General features: G+C 44.9%; 2 long non-coding RNA genes across 3 annotated transcripts in view; one reads left to right on the forward strand and one right to left on the reverse strand.

The window, feature by feature from the left end:
• The window catches only part of LOC110396997, a 28,935-nt gene extending 8,848 nt beyond the window's left edge, over window positions 1-20,087 (forward strand). The window contains exon 2 of the long non-coding RNA XR_002437450.1: window positions 15,587-20,087. This is a non-coding gene — a long non-coding RNA (uncharacterized LOC110396997). The remainder of the gene's footprint in view (window positions 1-15,586) is intronic.
• Window positions 5,195-7,542, reverse strand: LOC110396996. 2 transcript variants are annotated; one of them, XR_002437449.1, is made up of 4 exons: window positions 7,444-7,542; window positions 6,234-6,330; window positions 5,539-5,640; window positions 5,195-5,309 (listed from the first exon to the last, which is right to left on the reverse strand). It is a non-coding gene; the product is annotated as an uncharacterized LOC110396996 (long non-coding RNA). The 2 variants fall into 2 exon arrangements; XR_002437448.1 differs by lacking the exon at window positions 5,539-5,640.

Raw genomic sequence — 22,652 nt, forward strand, 5'->3', positions numbered from 1 at the left:
AAGATGTGAATTTAGGTTATTTTCTTGTTCTTCTAATAAACCTAGTTTTTCCTCCCTTGAGGAGAAATGCAGTGCTGCATATCCAGCACCCAGATGGATTCAAACTCACAGCCTAAAAGCAATCTCGGAACATTAGGAAAAAGGTAACTGAATCATTTTTAGACCAAGAAACTAATTCTGTGGAACCTATTTATGGCAAACTCAGCTGTAGTGAAACTACTTGCAGAGAAGAGAATGAAAGCTTCAAGTTGTTTCAATGCAAGCAAGTGGTGGTTGTAAGTGAGCCCCCTCCCACAGGTCTCAAACTTGCAGTCCTGTCTCAGTGTCAAAGCCCTTCAGTCCAGATCAGGCCTGTAACCTAGAGGTTTTGCGGAGACAATTCTGTGAGTTCAGTACAGGTTCCCATTGCAATTCTTAATTGGTTACTTTAGATTACTGTCTCAGCCAACCCTTGTTAATGTGAAATGATAACCTTGAACTGTGTTTGTGGTTTAAGCATTATCCAAAGACCTGCACGCAGCATACAGGGACAAAGTCAGAAATTCTTTTGCACTTGTGTGAGGTCAGAATCAGACTGATTCTGTCAGCCTGAGCATAGGATCACAGTAATCCACCTGTTTAATGGGCCTCATCAAACGCTAGGTTAAGAGTTTGTGCATGCCCTTTTGGAGTTAGTAAGAGTTTACAGGCCCGATGCTGCTCCTTTTAGTCATGGTGCTATCAGCTGATTTCTTCTGCAGTCTTATTTAAACACAAGTAAGGGTGGAAGAGGTGAGCTCTGTGTTCTTTAGGGAACTAAGATGACATGAATGGAACAAACTAAGGGCTTAGCAACTATACGAATCTGAGGAAATTGGGGAATTTGGAAGTGGTGCTGATCAGAACAATTGCCCTATTAGTTTTAAGCTCAAGATAAATGCCTATGTGTGTTGTTTGTCCGGAATGAGAGAAGGTAGAAATTCTTTCAAATAACAGCTTCCTTTTAATCTGATCTTCAACATAATTATTTTCAGGTTTCCAGTGTGGTTTTTTTTGCAATGTGTTCCATTACATATATATTAATTTGGGGCACCACAACATAAGAAAGACATAAAGCTGTTAGAGGGCCCACTCAAAGGAGAGCTATGAAGATGGTGAAGGATCTGGAAGGCAAGGATATATGAAGAGCAGCTGAGGTCCCTGGGTTTGCTCAGCCCAGAGCAGGGGAGGCTGAGGAGAGGCTTCGTGGCGGCTGCAGCTCCTGACAGGGAGCAGAGGGGCAGCGCTGAGCTCTGCTCTCTGCTGACAGCAACAGGGCTCGAGGGAACGGCATGGAGCTGTGTCAGGGGAGGGGCAGGTTGAGGGTTAGGGAAAGGTTGTTCACCAAAGGGCAGTGGGCACAGCCCCAAGCGCTGGAGTTCAAGGAGCATTTGGAAAATGCTCTTAGACATAGGGTTTGAGTTTTGGGTGGTGCTGTGTGGAGCCAGAGATTGGACTCAGTTCTTGTAGGTCCCTTCCAACTCTGGATATTCTATGATTCTGTATCTCTGTTTACTGCTGGTCTTTATGTGCATTGACTCCTCTTCTAATCATAGAATCATTAAAGTTGGAAAAGACATCTAAGGTCACAAAGTCCAACCATCAGCCCATCCTCACTGTGCCCACCAACCATGTCTCCCAGTGCCACACCTACAGGGTTCTTGTTCCAATTGCCACTCTTTCTGAGAAGAAATTATTACTAATATCCAACCTGAAGCTCCCTTATGCAACTTGAGGCCATTCACTCTAGTCCTATTGCTAGTGATCTGGGAGAAGAGGCTGAACCCCACCTCGCCACAGCCTCCTTTCAGGCAGTTGAAGAGAGCGATGAGATCTCCCGAGCCTCCTTTTTACCAGACTAAAGAATCCCAGCTCCCTCAGCTGCTTCCCATAAGACTTGTGCTCCAGACCCCTCACCAGCTTCATTGTCCTTCTCTGGACACGCTCCAGGGCCTCAATGTCTTTCTTGTTGTGTGGGCCAAAACTGAGCACAGTACTTGAGGTGCGGCCTCTCCAGCACCGAGTACAGTAGAGGGACGATCACCTTTCTAGTCCTGCTGGCCTACACTGTTTCTGAAACACAGTGATGTTTGGTGGCAGTACTCACATGAGGGAGGTCAGACAGACTTGGCTTATGCATTAATAAAGACAGAGGGAGAGAGGGTAAATGTGAACCTACTGTTTGAATGATTGAAGTTTCTCCTTCACCCCTCCTTCAAGGACTATTATGTACACAAGATTTCCAGCTTGGAGCTACGTACCTCACACCTACATGCTCTGCTCCATTATCCTTTTGCACCCTCTAACCCAATGCTGCTTTTTTTTTTTTTTCCTCTCTAAATTGCTTGCCCCATGCCTACTCTGTTTCCTGCCACAGCCTGTCAATGGTGCTACTCTGCAGTGCAGACCCTTTGCTCCTCACCCCAGATGGGGAGGAAGCTATACTGAGGGTGCTGGTTCTCCCCTCGGGTGAGGAGGGACAGGGGAGGATGGTAGAGCGAGGCATGGAACAATACTTCTTGTTCCTAGGAAGGAAGAAAGGTGTGACTCATCCTGAATTTGTCTGAAAAACTTTTACCTGCTGATAGTCAGTGATCAAGAAGGACGTTTCTCAGGTAAGGATTACTTGGAATTACTCATCCAGGCCCTGCCACAACGGCCAGGCATGGTGGAACAGAGAGCTTTGTTCTGTGTAAGCAGTTAATAAAACCCTTGCTATAAAGAGAGTATGCTGGCTGAAGGTGCTCCGGGCTGGGAACAGACTGCTGTGGGACACTTGAGGACCTTCACTCTCACAGGTGCATGGGGCAGCACGTGCAAGAGAGAAAGGGCCTGATACTGCAGCCAATAAACACTGTATTAACAGCATAACAAGATGGTTTTACTATTCTTCATTACTTTTTTCATTAATTATTAATACTCAATTAATATGGCCCTGAGCAGAATGTACCTCCAAGTAAAGGAAGTCACTTATGGCCTGCTTCAAACAGTGCCATGTACATACTTTGTTGCATGAAGTACTGCATTTCTTTGGGAGTACTGGAACACTCAGGTGAGCAAACACAGCACTTCAGAGGAAACCAAGCACTTTTAGTCCAGCCTAAGCACCCTCTGCCTGCAGCCACATGAAAGTAAAGCAACATTGACAATGAAAAAATTGAGGAACTGAAAAATGATTCCAACGTGCTTTTTTAAACTCAACATTTCTCTTATTTCTATACAACTTCTGCTTCATGCAGTTTGAATACAGCATTAGAGAGACCCTGGCCTTACTCCAAAACTCTCATAAATTTCAGTCAGTGAGGAGCAGGCCCAGGATAGGCAAAAGGGTAAGAAAGGAAATACCAGGAATTGTGATTATTCCTCGACACTAGTGATTTCTTACAATCGTCTTAAAATACTCTTCAAAAATTGAAAGTATTTACAAAGACGTAATTTTACAGCCCCTGTATTGTCCTGTCATATCTGCCTCTGTGTGAGAAGCAGATTCTCCTCTGTTGTTCTTCTCTATATCACAGGGCAGGTTTCAAATTTCATTACGATTATTTTTTCCTTCTCCACAGGAGAAAAATGCTTGACTAATCCATACAGGTTGAGTTAACAAGACAACTTCTAGGAACTGCATTTGTCAGTAAAACTGATTTTCATACTGTAAGTCTCTGTAGCATACAAGCTGCTCTGTTTTCTTGCACGCATAAGACCTTCTCAGATGTTTGCATTCTATCCTCCCACATTCTGGTGCAGTTCCTTCCCTTAATGAGCATGCAGGCAAAATGACCTCTACGTTCTCCTCTACAAAATTGTGCGCTGTTTCTGTCAGCTCTGGAGCTCACATTTGTCTGATAAAAGCTGCAATTATTTTTCTGTGCAGTAACATTTGCAACAAGCAACAGGACTGGCTTTGCAAACAGATTTTCAGACACTCGCTAGGTTGCCAAGAGTTGGCTCTTGGTGGAAGAAACCTTTGCCTGTGACAAATTCACTTTATTTAACCACCCCTTTACAACAGCCTTTTAGAAGAGCTGCCTTCTGAATGCAAAGACAGACTACTACTCAGCCCACCTTTCCCCGCGCACTGCAAATTGTTTAATAATGAGGCAGGTAGAATCTGATTTTATGAATTTGATCGCGAATACGTTAACAACTGTAACCTAAAAATAGCACCTTTCGTGACTATAACGTTCCTCACTTACAAGCTGTTACAGTTCATTCTCTGCCATTCTGGAGTCTGAAAAAACTCTGAACTGTGCACTGCAGAGTTGGCCATGGCACTGGCAAGGCAAAAACAGGACCTACATGATTTTTATACACTACTCACAGATCCTTTGTTCTCCTGCAGTAGATGAGATTTTTACTGAGTACAAAACTTCCCTGGCATTCCTTGTTTGCTGTTGGTAGTAAAACTGCTAGTTCCAGTAACCTGCAATTATGACACTTAAGTGACAAAAAGCGCACAAATTAAGACCTCCACTAACAATGAAGTTTCACTATTTTAATGTTGCAGAATGACCTGCATTTTACTTTTGACACAGGTCCTCATTTAATTCCTAGTGAAGTCAGCGAGAGCTGGAGAATCTGTGTTTGCTTCAGTTACAGGGGATAAGCCCAACAGTCAAGGTTTATTTTCCAAATATCAGCAAAAGTGCTCAGCTTGACCAAGCAGTTGATATTGTCAGTTCAATGGTAGTAAAATTTGCATTCAAATACTAACTTTTGAAAGATCTTAGCTGACAGATGGATTTGTAAGTTGACAATAAAGTATTCACGTTATTTTTAAACTGTAGTCAATGGAAGCATTTGGGATGTATGGATCATTTCAAAACCGCTCCTCAGGGAACAAGACTGAAATTACGTTGCGTATATATGAACCTTGACTTTCCAATCACTGGAAACTGTCTTAAAAATGAATCTATTATTAAACCGGAATTTACTTTTATTTTTGTTTGGATAGAGCAACTCAAAACAAATGACACGGACAGAGCTAACCAGATGAGGCAGATTTGTGTAAAAACAGCAAACTTTACTTTCTACTTCCTATCAAGCTTTTTCCAGTAAAGACAATTCAACAGTGGGCTTTATCAAAAATCCTATGAATCTTGACACACTGAGGTCATGTCATCAAATATATTAAAATTCTTGAAAGGTCTCTCACAAGTCCTTTTAATTAAACACTGAATGTGAGAGGCAAAAGATTCCCTCCTTTTATTGTCTAGATGTGATCATCAGTGATGGAAGCGCTGTGTAAAATCTGTATGCTGGTACCCCCATGGTATGGAATATGGCAATTTCTTCTGAAAGAAGAAAACATAATGATGCTGAGAAGAATGCATTTCTCTGTCCTGCTTTCAACAGTACCACAAATGTAAATACCCATAAAAGCACAATACAGTTCTGAGTGTATAAAAGATGAGTAGCCAGGATTGCTCTTTAGAAATTACAATGAACTATTACAAAGAACTAGCAGCAAATTCTTTAAACAATTGAATACCTTTGAGAATAATTAGTTTCTTTATGCAATACCTGAAGGAGGTTCTGAAATCCTGTGACAGAAGTTGGACAAACAGAAAAAGTTTCTGCAAAGTTTACGTATTATGTTGTAACTCCACTTGCCAAAAACATGATCTGAAACAGGACACAGTATGAACTGAACCAAGTAATATTATACTATAGATGCTAGCAGACAAGACTCTTAAAAAGTCTTTCTTTCTTGTCTGTGTGCTAAGCATGTGGTAGGTCTATCCCCTGGCAGAAGCCATCTAGGATTCTTTTGGCTTGGGCTCCAGATTAACACAGATCTTCTCCGCACAGACAAATTCCTTGGGAGATGAAGGGTTTACACAAGTATCACCAGGCCACACAATTATGTTGTTGTATTTCAAACCTGTTTCACTGCCAGAAATTGCAGTGTGTACAGATCTTCCTTTTGTCTGGGGATTTCCCACAACATCTATCTCCACACAACTCAGCTGCTGCATCCTCCCCATTACTACATCCAAGAACTCTAGGGATGGTGATTCCTGGAAGATTTAAGGGAGGCAGTTATCTGCTTGGCAAGTCTTGTGCTAGGTTTGTCAAGCTAATACTTGAGTTGTGCCTTTTTCAGAGTGTTGTCTAACAGAGTTTGATTAACTGGGGAAAAATCTACACCCACAGAAGAATACCAGGCAATTACAACTTGACTGTCCTCCCAGAATGGACTGGCACACAGCACTTACTGTTGAGTTCTTTGACCACATAAAATGGCAATCTTATCTTTCTGTGTTCTCAGTGGAGTTTTCTGGCCTTGTCATCAGGTGCATACCAGCAGACCTACTGGAGGCAAGAGGGACTGCAGTTACTGAAAGCATGCATCTCAACTATAATCACAAACTGTTTCTATAAATACAGAGTATGAAAATAACATGCCTTTTTATCTGCCAGGTGTTCCGGCAGCTATTTTCGAGTGGCGCCAAGGCCTGATAACATATTTAGCCTGTGTGGTAAATGTTCACAAAGTGGTTGTACTATATGCCAAAAATAAATCTTCAGTGGCCTGAGCTGTGCCACTTCCTGCCCCTCTACGCTGTGCTGGTGAGACCTCACCTGGAGTACTGCCTCCAGATGTGGAAATACAGGAGAGACATGGACCTGTTGGGGTGCATCCAGAGGAGGGCCACAAAAATGATGCCAGGGATGGAACACCTCTCCTACAAGGACAGGCTGAGAGAGCTGGGGCTGTTCAGCCTGGAGAAGAGAAGGCTCTTTAAGAGTCCCTTCCAACACAAATTATTCTATTATATTATTCTATGATTATATGACCTTATTTTGGAGGAGTAGGGTACGTGAGGATGCTACTATCTGGAAACCAAAATCAGCAAAGCTGAATCGAGTTAGGGCTTGCTGTACATCTAGAGATGGACACAACAGGACCAACTCCCTGCAGGTTCATTTTGCCAGCACCAGGGGCCTGCAGAGGTCCACATGCACCACTTCTGCTGGCAGAATGTTGTCGTGAAGCCTGGTGCAGCTGGAGCACTCACTCCCTACGAGTACCCTAGCGCTTTCACAACTAGATCGACACTTGAAGCAGCTGTGGCACCCTTTCATTCCTTCTCCACCGAGGTTCATGCCCACAGCTGCGTCCCTTGCCAGCCCTTCTCTGCTACGGGGACATTAACAGACAGGCAACAGCAGCACCATGAGATGTTGTTCGCACAAGACACCGAGGCTGAGGTCCCTAAAACACGGCTCCGAAGGCAGCCCGCCAACAGGCTCCTTACGTCGCCCCGCTCCGCCCTCGGGTGGCACTGCCCTTCCCAGCCCACCCGCCGCGCCGGCAGCAGCCCTCAGCCCAGCTCGGCGGGAACCTCCCCTCAGCCCCGCCCCCATTTTGAGCGTATAGGCTACAGAGAGTCACGGGTCAGGGGCAACTCCTGTCTCCCTCACCCCTAGCTAGGGAAGAAGCCACAGCCTTCCTGCCTTGCCCAGGGCAGGACAGCCCACCGGCCGGGGAGAGGCTCCGGAGACAGCCCTACTAGAACGTCACAGAACGCACCGCGCCCCCAGCCGGGTGACGGCTGTCCTTTCCGCCCAGACACTACGCATGCGCACAAGCACTACCGTCCACGCCGCACCTTAGTCACCACCCCTAGCACCCAGAGGGAGTACTGGGTGGTGCGGAGGGGACTTTGTCCCGGGAGAGCCGCTGTCGTCACGCGGGAGGCGGCCAATGAGAGAGCGCGATTAAAATAGCGCACTATAAAGAGCAGCCCGCGCTGCGTGGTGTCTTGGGCAGCTGTCGTGCAATGCTGCCTCGTCACAGGTCCTGGCTTCTCTTGCCCTGAAGGAGCTGCTTGGGTTGTACCTGTGTGGCTGTGTTCCCCTTCACTGGGAGTGGCTGCCACGAGGAGTAACGTATTCAGGGCCTTGTGTCCTCTCATGGGTGTGGTGGTCCTTCCTGTTGGGTTTAGTTCACTTCCTCCAAATGTGCTCTCCTTACTTAGACTTTAGTCATAGCCTGTGCTGTGCTATCGTGGGGGAGCTGCCATGCACAGCACATTCGTAAAGCAGCATCTGTTTAAGGCTGACTGTTAACAGTGGAGGAAGTGGAGTGATAAGCCTTACTGTGGTACCCTGTACTCTTCCATCTCTCCTCCATTCACCTGAGCTGTGCTGGAGCAGAAAACGCTCTCAGATGCTATGAGTCCAGGCCTCATCTGGGTTAGGTCCTCTTAGAAAGATGCAGCCTTGGCCTGCAGGTCACGGAAGTGATTGGGGCTTGCTGCTTAAGCCCTCCCAATCCTATAGAGACATACATGATAAACAGTGCAGGGAGTAGCATAAGGTGAAGTTTTATACCATTTCCCTCTGTGAAAGACTGGGCTGCATCACTGAGGTGGGAGGAGAATCGTATTAAAACGAATGCATGAAAAGTGGCTGACAATGTCAATGGTCTATTTGAGGATTTCTGCTTTCATGTGTAGTCAGGAAAATGTGAGCAATGTGTTGACTTCATAGCTGTACTCAGACTGCAAAGGCTGGAAGTGCTGTGGCTTATTTAGGAGATGTGTTCCTCCTTGCTGCAACTCTCTCCTTCTGTGGAAATGCCCGTAGCACAACTGCTCTTGGTCTGTTCTATGGGGTTGTGTTGCATGTTCTCACCTTACTAATCACATACATTGCATTGCTACTATTGAATTGGCTAGGTTATCTCTGCTAGGATCACCAGGGGCTTTTGGTGAGTTAATAAAGAGTGTACATGTGCCGTTTGGAAAGGTCAGTGATGTATCTTATGTACTTATAGATATGTACACGCTTTAACACAGCTGAGTTCTCTAAATATGAGAGAATTTTGTTCTATTATATATATAATTATGTTTTGTATATATATAAAAGGTTTCCACTGGATTCGGGGAGAAGTATTTACTGAAATGCTCAACATGGCAGTGGAGTGGGGAGGGAGGAAAGAAGGATCGCTAGATGAGATTATGAGGAGACAGGTTTGAAAGAAGATACCTCTTCGCAAAATGCAGTTAAATCTTGGAACTCATTGCTACAGGATGTTGGGAATGTGAGAAGTTCAAAAAGCAATTAGGTACAATCACAGAAGAAGAATCCATGCAGGGATGTTCAACACAAACACCTCTGATTCAGATTCAGGATCTCTTTGAGGTGCAAATGTGCATCCTGTGGAAGTGTTTTGGGGAGCAGCCTGCCCCATCCTCCCTCTATCATTAGGTGGATGCTGTCAGCTGCTGCAGGAGATGGGTCTGGAAATGCTGCTCTGCACAGGCATCCCTGTGTTTAACTGTCATTTCATTCGAAAGCTTTTCACAATCTCTAATTAATAATAAATAGCAATTCTGGTGATAAACTTTTATGTTACTTGAATGGTTGTGTCCTTATGTGCTTGTTCTTCCCTGCCCATTGCTTTGATTGTACCCTGGAAGAGGATGGAAGGTTGTTTCACTGATTGATTGTATAACACCATGTAAGCCGAGCACTGACCGGTGTCTGTGGTTTCTAGCATCTTTGGAATGAATAAGTATGTTTGATCTGTATTTTTGAAGATGGCAACAAGCCAAAAAGTTTGCCGCTCATATAAACATCTGAAGTAAGAAACTGTGCACTCCAGTCCTGACTGCCTGTAAGAATTAGCCAGGTACACTACTTGAGAAAACATTAAATACCAGCTGCCTAAATAGTTACAAATTGTATGAGCCAGATCTGCAATAGCTGGTATTTATTGTCTAGGAGCATGAGATTGGACCTTGAGAACCCACTGGTGATGAAGGCTGAGATCAAGGGTGAGACATCAGTGTAGCAGAACAGGTGTGGGGACTGCAGGGTGCCTGTGCCTGCCTCTGCGCCATGTCACCTCTAACTGGATCGTGCTCATCCCATGCTGGTTCTACATCTGCTTCACTGAAAGCTGGTGATGGCTTGTGCCCACAGAGAGGCTGCATGCACAAAAGGTCTTCTACTCCATGTCCAAGCAACTACCTTTGTGTTGGGTGCTTTCTGAAGAAAGAACAGGGTGTCCCTAAGGAGGTGTGGAGGGACCTGTGGGGGTTGAGCGGGCACCCGCAGAGGACCACGCACTGTCTGGAGGCTCAGAAATTGGGTCAGCTGGGCTTGCTCCTCAGGTTTTTCCTTGTAGCAGGGAGATACAGTTGCCGTGCTGTGTGATGCAGGTAGCTCCTGTTCCAGCCTTGCTGCCAGAGAGAGATGGGTTGATTCACACATTTTCCAGAGTCAGTTGTCCATATTCATGTTTCCTTTTTTCTTTCTGTATGCATCTGCCACTTGTTTTGCTGGTAACTATGCAGAGCGTGGCTTTAGCAGCCCTTGAGAAGTAACAGTTTCATTAAGGATAAGCAGTTCTTCAACTGCTTAAATGTGCAAGTGCACCTAGGACTCAGATGCTTTATATAGAGCCTTTCTCCAGGAGTTTGCATTGTCTGCATACCATAGTCACCTTCTCTGCTTCCCAGTAACTTTTAACAAACCTTGTGACCCAAAGTAATGGGTACCATGGGAAGGAAGGAGAGATCAGAGATGCTGGCAGTGTCCCTGGGTTTGAGGGTTTTTCCAGTCACACATCATGCATTACTGTGGCACTGTGTGATTTTTCTTATATACTCCTTTTGCCAGTCCCAAAGTGCCTCTGCCTTAAAGGTTGTTTGAGGCTCAGGTGCTTCTCATGTTACTATCATAGAATCATTAAGGTTGGAAAAGACCTTTAAGATCACCTAGTCTAACCATAAACCCAGCCCCACCATGCCCACTAAATTATGTCCCTCAGTGCCACACCTACACATTTCTTGAATAGCTCCAGGGACAGTGACTCCACCACCTCCCTGGGCAGCCGGTGCTAATGTGTCGCCACTCTTTCTGAGAAGAAATTTTTCATAAGATCTAACACAAATACGATGAACCAAATTCTTCCTTTATCATAGAATCGTTTGAGTTGGAAGGGACCCTTAAAGGCCATCTAGTCCTACTCCCCTGCAATGAACAGGGACACCTACAGCTAGATCAGGTTGCTCAGAGCCCCGTCCAACCTGACTTCAAATGTCAGGGACGGTGCATGCACCACCTCTCTGGGCAACCCGTTCCAGTGCCTCACCACCCATATTGTATATTAGATTTAGATTGATACATTTTACGTTATAACAAAAGATATTTTTGATGTTCAGGCTGCTTTTGGAGAGAAATTACAATTCAGTTTGAAACTCAGAAAGCCCTCATTTTGAAATATTGTTTCAAATAATAATGTTGGGAAAAACCTGGACATGCTTACCAAAATATATCCTGGATCAATATTTATTAAACAAAAGTGATTCTAACTGGATTTGTGAATTCCAGTATTACTGAACTATTTGTTTGCATTGACCATGCTCTTAAAATTTTTTAAATGAGCTGATTTCTCTACTAGAGCAGAAAAATTGTTTCTCAGGAATTCCACAGTGGAGCAGAGAAGCTCGGGGGAAGCCTAGAACTAGTGACACTGCCAGCTTGGCCTGCCTCTGCTTGCAGCCCTCTACTCCAAGCCTGCAGCTGTCCCCAGCAAGAACAATGGTGCCATAGTCCCAGGTGGCTCCCACAAGTCTGTCCTTGGTACGCCCTGCATAGAGTAGGGACCTGTGGGACTCCTCATAGGCACCTGTGAGGTCTGCAGTATAAGGACCTGAGGGAAATCCTGATGTCTGTGTGTTGGCCTAGCTGCATCAGTAAAATATACCTTAGAATACACCTAAGAAGTTTGAAAGCAATGAGTAGAAAATTTATCATTGTTGTCATGCTCCTCACGTTGCCTGCAGCATAGTTATTAATTTTGTCCACTTTTGAGTTGATTCACTACTTGTTATTTCAATCCGTCTTGTGTGTTTTCACAGCTAATGAATACCCTTACCTGGACCGCATTGGAAGGTTGTGAGTGGCAACAGTGTACCCGAGGGGAAACCAAATCATAATATAATTAATATAATTGTAACTGTAGTATTTTTTTATTACATGTTACCCAGAAAAAGAAGGAGCAAGAAGGGCTCCTATGTAAATTCTGATTCTGTTGCAAACTTTAAGTTAAAAAATTCCCATTCAGCCAGGCTGCGAGCAAAGCACAATAATGTTCAGCCATTAGACACTAACAAAAGAACACAGATTGCACCATACTTGAAGACTAGAAGAATTGGTTCCCCTATTCTATTACATTCTGCAACATCATTGTAAGCTAATTTTGATAGTATAACATTATCCTCATGCAACGTTTTTTTAAGCATCAACTTAAATGTATAAATATGATTTACAGGATTGCACTCTCTTCATAAATTCTAATGAAGGAAAGATGACACTCTCTCAGACGAACAACGATGCGGGAAAAATAATGGAACTTAAGTTTTCACATAACTTTTTCAAAAGTAGCCTCTACCCACATAACAGCAAATGGAGGGGAAAATCACAAGCAGCATTAGATGGAACACTTCAGGTTGGCCTTATAGTCTCTTGACAATTATACGCCATAAACAAACTCTTCACATTCTTCTTCTTCTTCAGAAAGTGTTATTGTAATGAAATCAGGAGCATGCTTTTCTTGATATGACTAATCTTTCTTTTGTATAGTTCAACATAGTTCACATTACTTCAGGTAAGAGAAGATATCAGATATGTATGTGCTTGGAATTTCTCTTGAACACGGACTTGACCTTTCATAAACCAATATTCTTTAATCGTTGCAGTGAATACAATTCATTATTTTTTTTCTTACAGCAATTTAAGAATACAAATTATGTCACTGACGATTTAAACACAACTACTGAACATTCTCTTAATTTTCCTGCTGATTAAGCACAAAGAAGAAGAGGCAGAAAATCTTCTAACTGCCTTTCCCTTTGCACGGTTTCCAAAACAAATATTCAAGTCAGCATTTAGTTGACTGAATCTTTTCACAAATATCTACAGTAGTCCTCCTACTGATGCTAAGTCCCTTGTAAAAATATGATAAGGAATCTATTCACTGGTGAGTAATCCATAAAACTGACACATAGTACTCCACCAGAGAAGCTAAAACATTTACAGGTATCACAAGCCACACCCTAATGTCCTTTCCATTTATTTTTATCCAACTGATGTCAGCCATAATGAGACTGATTTATATGAAGTCATGACAGTCTTCACCAATGTGGGAACAAAACAATTGTGAAATCTCAGTCTTATTGACTTCAATACCTAAAACAATATTTCATTGCCAGTTGTTGTTCCCAGTCATGTGTCATCAAAGAAAACTGAGAAATTGTTCTCAAATGCTAACAGACAGGCCTAGGGAGCGTGGACTGGGTGCTCATGTATGTATGTGAGCATATCCATGGACTGAGTGCATGGATTGTTTTCTTTTCAATGACATGTATTTGGATGCATTTAGGAATGGGTAATAAATGAAAAAAAAAAATAGCACAGTGTGTTGATTTACTGCAGTTTACAAAACAGGAATTTACAGAGCAATATTCCATCTTTGGAAGTGTCCGTGGCCCACTAGACTAGTTTTGACCTCAAATCATCTGAATATAGATACTCAGTTTAACACATTTAGATACGCTTTGCTCCCATCATAAACTCTTCTTAGAAACTTATAGATAGATGTATTAAAGGCAGGGTATGCCTGTGAAGCCACAAGCACGAGTGGTTCAGAGAAAAATCTGGACATCCCTCCTTAGACTATAAGATGTGAAGCAGGTACTTATCTCTACAGGTGTCATTGCCAAAGTCTCTCTTGAACTCAGGTTTGGCCTGCTGGCTTAGCAGACATCTTCTCTGTACTGTAGAGAAGTTGTAGCACACGGCAGCCTGGACAAGGTGGGACTGGTTCCACCAGTGCAGGTAGCAAGGAAATGGTGTTGCTGCAATGGAGCAGCAATGTACTTTTGAGAGAAGGAATGCCCCACTTGAAAAGCTGGCCTAGGAACAGCCAGGAATGCTGGCCAAGTCTGTCCTCTCTGCCAGCCTGGAGCTGACCCTCTGTTCCTGGGGTAGCAGTGAGGGTGGTTATTGGTGTTCCCTCTATGCCGACAGCATCAAGCCCCATGAAGATATCTGCAGGATGAACCTTTACCGCTACAACCACTGTGTTAGAAATCAGGAGGAAAGATTTTGTTACTATTTTAATTTTTACTTTTTTTTTTATTTTGACCTGAAGCTAGGGAAGGCACATGTTTTGATACCTCACCAGGATGCATCGGTAAGCCAGACACTGGTTTCCCCGTCACTCCCATGGCCGTGTAGCTATGGAAGCCAGCACCCTAGGCCTATCTCAGTCCAACTGAGCAGATTCTGGCAAAAATGTTACACAACTCGAAATGCACGATAAGCAGGAACAATGCTAGGAAAGGCTTTATGGTAAATAAGCTCCACATGACAAACACAAAATTAATGCCTCCAAAGTCAACCACGCGTGGCCATGATCCGTGTTGTGGACAGAGGGTGGGTGTGCGAGCCTGCCTCTGAGCGACAAGGCTTTAACCGCAGGTGAATGGGCTTTGCCTCAGTGTCATCGGTGACATCTAGCGGTAAAAGACAGTATAGTCAGCTTAAGCCTTTTAAAAGGCTGTGCACGAATTCAAATGGCTAACCTCAACTGAAGAATGTTACAAAGGTGGAATTGACCAAGTGTATTTCTTTCTGACAATAAAATAAAATAAAATAAAATAAAATAAAATAAAATAAAATAAAATAAATAAATAAAATAAAATAATGACCTTGCACCAAGAACAAGGACTAGCCTGTGCACAACATGATCTTTTGTTTGGTGGTGGGCAACAGTGGAACAATGGAAGACACCAAAGTATTTTCTGTATCTGAAAAGCAGTTGATGAACCTCTTTACTTCTTATTACTGTTAGCTACGTGCAGCCTTTGTAGGTTTTCCAGGCCTTATAGCCCTTCCAAATCAAACAAGATGGCAACAGTTCAACTCCCAGTCTGAAATCATAGAATCAAACGAATAATAGAGTGGCTTGGATTGGAAGGAAACTCAGAGATAATCTAATTCCAACGCCCTGCCACTGGCAGGATTGCCAGTCACTCAATCAGACTGGCCAGGAACTCATCAAGCCTGGCCTTGAACACCTCCAGGGATGGGGCGTCCACAACTTCTCTGGTAATAAATGACAATTTAAATGGGATGCGGGTGAAGGTAGAAGGGCTTAATACAGAAGATAGGAAATAGGCGCTACAATAAAAGCTTCACTGACACTTGATGGGTTGAGTTTTGGAGGGAAGGAACTGTCATCAACTGCAGTGAGTTTAGCAGCGGGCCACTAAGATAGTTGGGTCTGGAGAACACATCCACTGAAGAGAAGCTGATGGGCCAGGGTTGGTTCAGCCAGGAGCAGAGATGACAGCAGCCTCTGAGCATCTATGGTGGATCAGCAAGACAGCAGATCTGAGCTCTTCACAGCAGCAGATGGCAGGAACATGAGGGACACTGGCCATGAGTCGAAATAGTTGGTTCATACTCAGGTTAAGGAATTCTTTTCTCACTCGGAGGACAATGTATCAGGCCATTGAGAGATGCTGAGCAGTCTCTGTCCTTGCAGGTTTCCAAGACCCCACTGGATAAACACTGAGCAACTTGGTCTGAGCATCAGGAACTTGTTTTATTAAGGATGAGAAACTGGGAGTATTTTTCATTGCTGTGATCTTAAGGAATGAACAGCCTCACCAGAAGACACTTTGCAAGAGCCAGATGAAATCTCTCAGGAGTCGCTGGGTATCTAATCTCCTGCCTCTTTTACTGAGATTCCCCACCTTTCTGTTTCTAGCAACAGACATTACAGAGAACTCTTGAAAATGGTTCCTCAGAGGACTTTTTTCTTCATAGACTTCCAAAACCAGAGTCTGAACGTTTAAGTTTCAGCTTGCATTGAAGAATAAACAGTTCTTGGAGGAGTTAACTTTGATAAGGAAAGTGCAAAAAAGGGTGCTGATAGCATGTCCACCAAGCAGCTACACAGAAAACATGTCTTGTGTTTCATAGCCTGTTCCTTCTGAGGGGCAGTGCAAAACAGAGACCTCTGGAGCTGTTAGGTTTGGAGAATGATGCTCTGCTTCTAGCTATGCCAGGAATGGGCTTGAGATATTATTCCATCTATAACAGAATGGGCTAAAGGCAGAAGTTTAACATACGGAATTAATTTTCTTCTGTGCATATTATTCTGTGCATTGTGAACTTCTGGAAAGTGTTCTAACTCAGGCCACTCAAGCTTCACTTGATACATGTCCATAATGACCTCGTAGGGCTTTGGTTGTTCTAAACCCAGGCTCAGTACACAATACTAATACTGACTCCTGGTCAGATTGTTCTCAAGGCCAGCAAGCATTGTATTTACAATGTGAGGAGCCAGCGGCTGAGTTCACAGAATCACAGAATCACAGAATCACAGAATCACAGAATCACAGGTCACTGAACAGAGTCCTCATTAAAATCCTGGGCTTCATGGTCTTACCACTGCACCTGCTGAGTATTTCCATGCTGCATCTCAGATCTGTCTTGAGCCATTTAAAAAAGCTGAATTGCTTCAGCCTATTTTTACAAAGATTGGACGAAAAAATCATCAGTCATCTTTTCTGATATCCTGGCAGACAAATCTCATCCCCTCCTTGCTATGCAGTCAGAATTTGGCATTCTCGCCTTGCACCACCTTCATGGAGCTGTGTCAGGGAAGGTCAGGTTGGGTGTTAGGAAAAGGTTCTTCAGCAGAGGGTGATGATGGGCATGGCACAGACCCCCCTGGGCTGTGGTCATGGCCCCAAGCTGTCAGGGCTCAAGGAGTCTCTGGACAGCTCTCTCAGACATAGGGTTTGAATTTTGGGTGGTGCTGTGTGGAGCCAGGGGTTGGACTCCACGATTCTTGTGGGTCCCTTGCAACAAGGGGTACACTGTGATTCTGTTCTATGGTCTTGAGGTACCTCAGATGAGAAATTGGTGAAGCGGTGCTGTGCAGCTCTGATACACTGCGGTATGAGGTGAAGCTTTTGCGCATGGGTGGGCAAGAGGCTGGACCTCTGTGTTTTGTGGCTCTCATGGAAACCTTCCTGTAGGAAGGTAGAAGGAAAAAAAAAAAAGTGGCAGAACCAAACTGCTGAAAACTAGAAGTTATTATCTGGACCAAATCTTCCAAGAAGTTTATATCCCATATGGGCTCCAGAAATATCTAGGAAATTATTCAGAAGATCTCAAGTGCTGGCTGCTCTGAGAACATACCTGTGGGCACTCTTCCCAAGGAAATCCTGTCTCATGGCTCTTTGGAAATTATGGGATACTCCTTTCTCACTGGTGTTCCACATCTGAAGTTGGATACACAGGCAAGAAACAGATTGCATGTCATGCACTCTGTAAAAATCCAAATGCAAAGCAGCCACCTGAAAAAAAAAATCCAAATGCAAAGCAGCTACCTGAAAAAAAAAATGCGCTCTGTGCCTTGAAAAATGCAGGCTGCTGAGGACTCATTGCCAAACTTGATGCAGGGAGCTGTCTTGTTCTATTTGTACTGCATTACACCCGTTTATCCTGCAGTCTCAGCAATGTAGCCCAGTCATTCGTCTCCCCACACTTCTGGCCACTTCCCAGGAGCAGAGCTGCCAGCATTACCATGACACCACTCACATGTACAGTACTGACACCTTCTCCTCTTGGAGAGCTGGAGGGAGCACTCAGCAAACGTCCAGCTATACATTACATTATGCACTTGTAGCAATATTTCCAGACAGATCTGGCTGCTGGGTGTCCTTGCAACATGGGACAGCTCAAAGCCCTGGCTCCTTTCTGCACTGGGTTTTGGACTTAATCTACCAGTGCACCAATATATTGTGATGTGCTGAGCTCTGTCAGGGCTGTTTAACAGAGGAGGCCAGATAGATAGAGGCCGGTCCTGCAAGTTCCTGTTTCCCTCCAGGGAATGATATGAACTCCAAATTTGGAAATAAAACCCCAGGGAGACCCTCAGTAACAGCTGAATGACTGAACCAACATGCTTAGACCTAGGATGGCTTCACCACTGCTGCACTCTGCTGGCCATCAACACTGAAGACATCGTTCCTTCAAGGCACAAAGGTTTTATGTGTCCCGGCACAAAAACCTGGTGCTCTCTGTCACTAAATCTCTTCCCAAGCAGAGACCGCTGAGCTGCACAGCACATCTGCAGGCACGCATTAAGTAAAACTCCTCCACTGTAGAACGCCTGCCAAGGGACCAATTGAGCACACTTCCCAGTCCTCTGATACAATCCACAGAACAGCAGACAGCACACAGATCAGAGGGTGCACATACGTGCACATGCACACCCTCACCCCATGGTGGCTGTAGAACTGAAGTGCCGCAGGGGGACCCAGAAAGCCCAGCCATATTGCTGGAGAAAGCAGGGAGAGCCTACAGCGTTCTCATGAAATCAGGGACCAGTCTGTGACTCTATCCTATTCTTCAGCTCCAGCTCAAAGGACACCAGTACCGTTTAGTTTGCCAAAATGAAATGTTTATGGTTGCAGGATGTAAAGAATTGATTTTCTAGCCCTTTTTCAGAAGCGAGGTTTGAAAACTGTGATTTTTTTTTAAAAAAAGAACAAAACCTTTCTGAAGTCAAGCTCCCAAGGCCCTGAACTTTCATGATTTTAATGGTCTGTGTTGTTAGACATTATTTTTGTAGAGTTTTTCTTATGCTTGCCAAGGCTGCCATGATAGGCAGTGCTCTTATGTGCTGCACTTTTGGTTGGGTTTGGCACCACTCTTCTCTGTGTGTGCATGCTCCCTGTGCTGGGCTGCCCAGGGTGCAGTTACCTCTCTTCCTAGCAGCTTGTGTGGTGGTGTGCTTTGCATTTGTGGCTAACACTGTATCGATAACACACTGTGTTCTGACTGCTGCTGAACAGTACTCCTACAGCATCAAGGCTTTTCTTTCTCTCTCTTCTCTTCCTTTCCCCCAGATTAAGCAGGCTGGGCTGCACAGGAGGTTGGGAGGGGACACAGCTGACTGTAGCTGACGGAGGGGACTCTCCCTGCCATATAGTGCTGCACTCAGCAATAAACTCTCAGGGCAAGAAGGAACATTCGTGGTTACAGAGTTTGTCTTCCCATGCAATCATGATGCATATGTAAAGCCTGCTTCCCAGAGAGGGGCTGGACATCTGCCTGCCGATGAGAAGCAGTGAATGAGTTCCACTTTTTGCTGTGCTTTGTGCACAGCGTTTGCTTTTCTTACTAAATTGTCTTTGAATATCAGCAACACAAGGAACACACGTGCCCTGCACAGTTCCTGCCCCGCTCAGGTGGCACACACGGTGCCATTAGGGACACCTGAGGGGAGCTGTCAGCATAAGGAATGGCAGCAGAGCCTGGGGCTCAGCATGTACAAGACGTGGCAGATGGAGTGCAAAAGCAAAGGGCTGGCTGGCAGCAGGCGCTTTGGGAAGGGGCCCTCACGTGAGCTCATCTCCCGTTTTATTGGGCTGTGCTCCAGACTGCATTCTCACTTCTTTTTTTTTCTTACGTATCTGCAAGTGAAAGCTTGCATAAACGTCTAACTTCTCAGTCTTGTATCAATGTCAAATTAGTGGTTTTTATTATCTAAATTGGTGACTACCTGATTTAATTAGGCTTCACATTACATGACTGTAAGTCGATGATCCTTACGGGTGCCTTCCAACTTGAGACGTTCTGTGATTCTATGACTCTATGTTGAGGCTTTGTGCAGAACAAAGCATGCTTTGTTTTCAGCATTAGCAGCAAAAGAATCATAAACTGTAAGAAATAAGACAAGCGCGCTTCCAGTCCCGATTTTCATCTTCTTTCTTCAGTTGCCACCTTCTGAAATTCTCAGGTACCTTATATGCTGATGACTCTGGCCAAGACATTTTGTGAGCTTAAAAAAAATGCCTTCTTTTTGCAGTGATCAGGAAAACATTTCTGGTGTAAACATCAATGGACATAAAATAATGGTCTGTCACTCCTCTGGAGGCCTGAAGACACGAGTTAATCTGTCAGACTTGAGCTCATATCAAACAATGAGCAAATATGTATGTGCAGTAATAAATCACTCCTGATCATGTTGTCTGGGAGCATATTGCGGCTTCCCCAGGAGCTGGCCTGCATCCCTGCCCCAGGGGCTCAGTAGTGCCCTCACTGGGGTTGCACTGCTGATACCAGAGCTCGTGGGGCTTCCCCACTGAATTTGCTGCCAGAGGGTGCCAGGGGGCAGACCCAGCACTTTGGAAATAAGTTTTGTTTGTATATTAAACAGTAGATGCTCTCAGCAATGAAGCTGATAACATTCAAGCGGAAAAAAAAACAAATAAACAGAACAAGGAGCCCCCAGGTCTCCTTGGTTCACACAAAAGCTGGAAGAAAAGGAGGGTGATACTGGCAGAGCCAGGAGACTGATTCGCTACTTGCACACAGGCAAGGGCAGAGCCGCAGTGATTAGCAGCCATCTTTTAGCATCAGCCTGTGCCTACCTGTCCTTTAAGGGATCCAAGTGTTTTCAAAAAGTGTTCTATTTTGCTGACTCTTATTTAATGACTGCGGACAGTCAGGAACACAATAATTAATCTCTTACCCTTCGCAAGGTCATGCTGGAGCAGTTTTTCACCAGCCCAGCACTAGTTTTTCCTCACTTAAGTGCCATCATCTGGACTGCAAGAGGCAGTGTCCCATCTGGAGGCAATTCATCATTGCCTGTAACAAATCCTTCAGCGTTATCTCCAGCTGCCACTCCACATGGCCAAGGGAGAGGACGTTGTTTGTGAAGTGTGGTGTGTGAAATGCTACAGTGGCACTGGTGAGTGCTGAGGGAGCGCAGAGCTGCAGCAGGTGCCTTGGGAAGAGGAATGCTGGCGCTTGTTGATTTGTTGTTGGCTTTGTTGTTATCCCCATTAGGGAGAGGTTTAGCATCGCTACACGAAGCACGTTTCATGCAAGCACAGGCTGTGAGCTTGGCCAAAGCCCTGTCCCCGGAGGGGTCCCAGCTGCAGTGAGATGCACTGCGTCCTCCAGGAGGCCAGGAGGGCCCCAGCACTGTGTGGCTCGATCCAGCCGGCAGTGGGGAACAAAGGAAGTATTGCGTCTCTACATGAGAACACACCATTTTGTCATGACATCATTGTCAGCTATGACACATAGTCTCTCTTCCACAAAAAATGAGATCAGTGACAGTGGCTCTCTGCAGGAATTATGTACAAGAGGATGCATGTATCGTAAGTAGAGCTTCAGAGTTTCCAGACGTAAAGGCTGGAAGTGTATTTTACATGCCGACTGAGCTGGCTTCAGGAAAGGCTGGCAGAAACTGGCCATTGTTCAGTAAGAAAGAGCTTACTGAAAGAAAAAAAAAACAACAGAAATTATTTATTAATTTATTAATATGGCACGGGAATGAAGTGTCCCAAGAGTGACCTGGCCATCCTGGGACATAATCCCAAGACACATGAAGAGTGGATGGCCACCCCAGCCCTGTGCATGTGCCCATCCACGCTCCATCTGCCGCAGACCCGTGGGCCTTCCCATGCACGGTCTGGTTTGCACTGTGTGGCAGGAAAAGGGAAGACAGTGTCTGTGCACTACAAAGTTCAGTGTAAAGCTGCATCCCAAAGTAATTTATTGCCTTAGAAAGTGGAAGTCTGAGGAGAAGTATGGAGAAGAGTATGGAGAGGATTATGAGGAGGAAGAAATAAAGCAGATAAATTCTGTTTATTGCTGCGCTGTTATAAATTTAGAGTAACTGCACTGACTCCAGCAATGTCAGCAGCACAAAGTAGTTGTGGAAAAGTTTTAACATAGACCAGCTCGAGGCAAATTCCAGCCTGATTTATTTCATATAAACCATGGGATATGGGAGCCTGTGGATGCCACCCATCAGGGAAGCACTCACCAAGGGGTGCCCATCAGGGCTGCTGGCTGGTGGCACCACCTGCAGAAATGGCCAGGGCATGGGCCAGTGTTTAGGGCGCGCCTATGCTGAAAGATCCAACAGCACTTGAGAGCCCTCCCTGGCACTGCCTCACCATCGGCTGCAGTCAGTACAAACCAGAGCTGCCCCTTCCCAGCCTCTCTCAGCTGCTCATCCACGTGTGCAGGGTGTGGCTGAGAGGAAGGTCCGTGGGAATTTGGGTCCTGCTCCACCTGCAAAACACGGTGGAGGGACGGAAGCTTCACTTCACTCCTGTAGAGCCCCGTCTCTCCTTCCTGCTCCTGCCTCTGGCTTTCCCTCCTGCCCTTCTGCCTCCTGCTGTTTTGTCCTTCCTCGCCAGGGCTCAGCAGGCACAGCACATCAACCATGCAAAGGGCTGCTTGCCCACAAGTGATTCACTTTTTCAAGAGGAGAAGGAAGTGGGTTTGCTGTTTTCACAATGACTCTCATATGTCGTGACGGAGGGATGTAAGGAGCCGTTACTTAATCCTAAAGAATTTTAGATGCAGGTTTGTAAATTTAGGGGCATTTCTGAAAGTTCTGAAGAAATAAAAGTCTGATATTTTAGGAACTGGTTTAGTTTCCAGACTGCTCTGTCCGTTGCCTGCTGAAAAGTCTGTCTGCCTGTCTGCACATGGCAAAACCTTTTCCCTGCCTCTCTCTGAGCGACATAGCACCCTGGAAGGCTTTCCAGATGAGTAAAAACAGG

This window comes from Numida meleagris, chromosome 3 (assembly GCF_002078875.1).
Source record: "Numida meleagris isolate 19003 breed g44 Domestic line chromosome 3, NumMel1.0, whole genome shotgun sequence".
Lineage (NCBI taxonomy): Eukaryota > Metazoa > Chordata > Aves > Galliformes > Numididae > Numida > Numida meleagris.